The following is a 4,309-nucleotide window of genomic DNA, read 5'->3' as shown; positions in this document are numbered from 1 at the left end:
GTCAAGTGCCTTAGGCACTATGCTACCAGAGCTCCCCAGGAGAGAAAATAGTGCTAATAAATAGTACTTCTGAGATAACTATTATAGTGACTAAAACATTCAAGGCTCTTCCTCAGCTCAGGATTGTACTTCCCTGTGTACTTGATATTAGGTGTCAAAAAACCCACTGTCTTCGAGCCATCTCTGACTCATAACAACCCTATAAGACAGAGCAGAGCTACCTCACAGGGTTCCCAGGGCTGTAAATCTTCATGGAAGCAGACTACCTCATCCTTGGCCCATGGAACAGCTAGTGGGTTAGAACCACTGACCTTTAGATTAGCAGCCAAATGCTTTAACACTGCACCAGCCGAGTTCCTTGGGATTAGGTTTAGTAAGTAATTTTTCTGGCTAGGAAAAAAGTGAAAGCTTTAAGAACCAATGTCTCCTTCACCAGATCCAGTTTTTCTCCTGGCTTGAAGATTGACAATATTCAAGATGGCAGTCACTTGCCTAGATCCCTGAGTGATTATCAAAGGCAGAGTTCTCCTTCCAACCTTTAATAGAAATGTAGCATAAGTGAGAAATATGTAAAATTTATGGCCTTAAGTGACTTCTATTTTAGAATTTGCCACTGTGACATAGCTTAGCCTATTCTGTCATAATACAGTATCATATACAAAAGTATGTAAGAATTGATCTTTGTATATCAACAATAGTGAAATAGACAAATTTTCTGCCTTGATTCTGTTTTGTTTTACCAAAAGAATTACTAGTAGTTGCTAGGAGAAGGATATCTCAAATTATGTTGATTAATTTGAATATTTTTTCAAAATACATTTTATTGAAATATAATTTATGTACAGGTAAATACACAAAACTAAAGTGATGTGGGTCAATACATTTTTTTTTTTTTTGGAGTGTTCCTTCTCCTCCCCTCTCACCCCTGATAATCAGCAAAGAAAGTTTCCTTCCATACATAAACCTTTCCTTGACTTTTTATAATAATGAACTAATACTATATTTATCTTTTTGTGATTGACTTATTTCCCTCAACATAACGTCCTCCAAGTTTATCCATGTTATGCGGTGTTTTGCAGAGTCTATGTTATTCTTTGGGGTTGCATAGTATTCCATTGTGTGTATGTATCATAGTTTGGTTATCTGCTCTGTTGATGGGCACATAGGTTGTCTACATCTTTTTGCTATTGTAAATAGTGCTGTGATGAACATGGGTATGCATCTATCTGTTCTTGTCCTGGCTCTCCCTTCCTTAGAATATATACCTTTGTTCTGGTTACCTAATACTGCTCTCACAGAAATACCACAAATGGGATGGCTTGAACAAACAGGAGTTTATTCTCTTACGGTTTGGGAAGCTAGAAGTCTGAGTTCAAAGTGCTAGGCTCCAGGGGTTGTATGAAAGCCCCTCAACCCTTCAGCTTTGCCTCCTGCTCCTGGCCCACTGGAGCTAGAGGCTTTTCTTCACTCAGACAGCTGCTGGTTGCCAAGACTGACAAGCCCGAGGTTGACAAGTAAAAAGGACAGTCCAGATGTTACCAAACGACATGGCAGGCCATTAATTCAAGTCCATTGAAAGTCCCTAGGTTGGTAGATCATGGCAGGCTGCTGAACAACAACATGCCTATATGTAGGGTTCAAGTGTGCCATGAGTTAGAGACCATTCCCCAAGCCTTCTCCTTATATTCAGGAAGCAGACCATATCCCTAAGGCAGCTACTCAGATGCTCACAGTAAATTCCACCATGGAGTTGATTACCAGCTTCATCATGAGGAATACCACATCCAGCTGCCCAGCCACTCAACCAGGCCCAACCAAGTTGACACACAAACGTTAACTATCACAACCTAGTAATGGGATTACTGGGTCAAATTATATTTCTAATTTTAGGTTTTTAAGGAATTGCCATACTGCTTTCCACAGCAGTTGTGTCATTTGATAGTCCCATCAGCAGTGTATGAGAGTCCCAGTCTCTCTACATCCTCACCAGAATTTGCTATTTTCTGTCTTGTGGAATTTTGCTATAGTGCTGGGGTGAGATGGTATCTCATTGTTGTTTTGATTTGCATCTCTCTGATGGCTAATGATCTTAAGCATTTCTTCATGTTTTTGCTGGCCACCTTAAAATCCTCTTTGGTGAAGTGTCTATTCATGTCTTCTGCTCCTTTAAAAATTAGATTGTTAATCTATTTGTTGTTGAGGTGTTGGAGTTTTCTATAAATTTTAGTGATAAGTTGCTTGTCAGATATGTAATTATCAACAAGTATGAATTTGTTGCTGTCATTTTGTTATGTGCTTTTTTGTGGTGTTCCTGATTTCTTTGTTCCATATAATTTTCTGTGCTGAGCTCATTTTGTTTATGAATCATGTTATCACTTCCTTTGTTGCTGTTGTTTTAGTATTCACTAAATATTTGTGCTGATCCTCTTTTTTATTTTGATGTGAAGGTCTATCATTTTTCTTTGAGGTTACCTTGTGTTTTATAATTTTCTTCCCAAGTTTAAAACAGTCTATTCTATCTTGCAGTTGTCTTGACTTCCCTATCATTTAGAAGTTCTGTAACTACACAATTTTTTCCCTCTTTTTGGTTTGTAGTTGCCCTCATTTGTCAATTGATGTCTTTAGTTCCCTTTTACAATCTTGTAGGGTTATTTACTTTGGATACTTCCATAACTAGGTTGGATTCTGGGTATGTCATCATGTGTGTAAACGGTAGGTTGTGTTTGCTGTTGTTGGTTCTCTGTCCAAAGGACTCCCTTGAGCATCTCTTGTCTGGTTTTAATGAATTCCCTTAATTTCTGCTTATCTGGAAATGTCCTAATTTCACCATCATATTTGAGGGACAGTTTTGCTGAGTACATAATTCTTGGTTGGAAAATTTTTTCTTTCAGGGTTTTATGTATACCATCCCATTGTCTTTTTGCCTGATCAGTTTCTGCCAAGAAATCCAAGCTTAGTCTTATTGGTTGCCCCTTGTAGGTGACTTTTTGTTTTTCCCATGCTGCTTTCAGGATTCTTTCTTTGTCTTTGGTTTTGGTGAGTTTGATGATGGCATATCTTGGTGATTTTCTTTTGGGGTCTATCTTGTTTGGAGTTTGTTGGACTTCTTGAATGGATATTGTGGTGTAGAAATTACATAGTATGGCTTTTCTAGCTATAAGTCTTTGTAAACTCAGTGTTGGAATTTGCTGTGAGCAACTGAGTAGCTCCTGATTGTTAAAGTTATCCACCTGGGGTATTTCTGTTGGGAGCAGCATGAAGTAATTTTCTGGGAAGTTCACGCTCTCTCTCAGGTGTATAGAATTCTGATGTTGGGATTGGTTAGTTTGGCCACTGTACCAGGCTCGAAAGGAGCCCACCTAGAGACAGAAGGAATCTCTCACTGCTGGCTGAGAGATGCAAGGAACATGCATTGCTGAGAGAGAGAAATGAGAGACATGCACTGCTGAGAGAGACTGAGACTGTCTGTTGAGAGATAGCGGACTGTGATAGACTGACTGCATTTCTGAATTTGAATTGTAGCTTGTTGCTTCCCTAATAAACCCCATAATCTGTGAGTTCTGTTTGGCCACTGCAGAGAATTATCAAACCCAGCAGAGGGGTGGTGGGTGCTGCAGGGGGAATAGTTGATGTCAGGGTTGGTGAAAGGGCTGGAAGCGGGCAGCGTGTCTGGCCTCACAAGAATAGGCCTTGGGCTACTGATGGTGATTCTGTCTTCCTCTTATGGGGTTAGAGGAGGTCAGAAGATGGCACCTCCCTAACCCTTTGGCAGATATACTCTCATCTTTTATCATACCAGGGAAGTTCTTTTCAAACAAATCTTTGACAATTTTCTCTGTGGTTTCATTTGTCTCTTCTTGTCTGGAATTCTGATTACATGTAACTTATACCTTTTGATGGAAGGTCATCCTTAGACTTTCTTCATTTTATTTTGATCTTTTTTCTTATTGATCCCTTTCCAAAGAATTTTTGAGGTATTTATCTTCAGTCTCACTAATTCTGTCTTCCATTGATTCAATTCTATTCCTTTGCCTGTCCAATGTGTTATCTATTTCTGAAAATTTAGTATTAATCTTCTGGATTTCTATCTGTAGATTTGGTATCATTGCTAATTTTTCATTTATTTTGTAATTTTGGTCTTGTATTGTCTTTTGAGGGAGCTCTGGTAGCATAGTGGCTAAGACACTTGCCTGCTAACCAGATGGCTGGCGGTTCAAACCCACCAGCTACTCCTCGGAAGGAAGGTTGGGCAATCCTACTTCCGTAGTGATACTGCCTCGGAAACCCAAGGAGGGGTCGCTATGAGTCA

The sequence above is a fragment of the Orycteropus afer genome, unplaced genomic scaffold, assembly GCF_000298275.1.
Source record: "Orycteropus afer afer isolate SDZICR_OR568_19922 unplaced genomic scaffold, OryAfe1.0 scaffold00268, whole genome shotgun sequence".
NCBI classification, from domain to species: Eukaryota; Metazoa; Chordata; class Mammalia; order Tubulidentata; family Orycteropodidae; genus Orycteropus; species Orycteropus afer.
Note: the sequence above shows the minus strand (reverse complement) of the source record.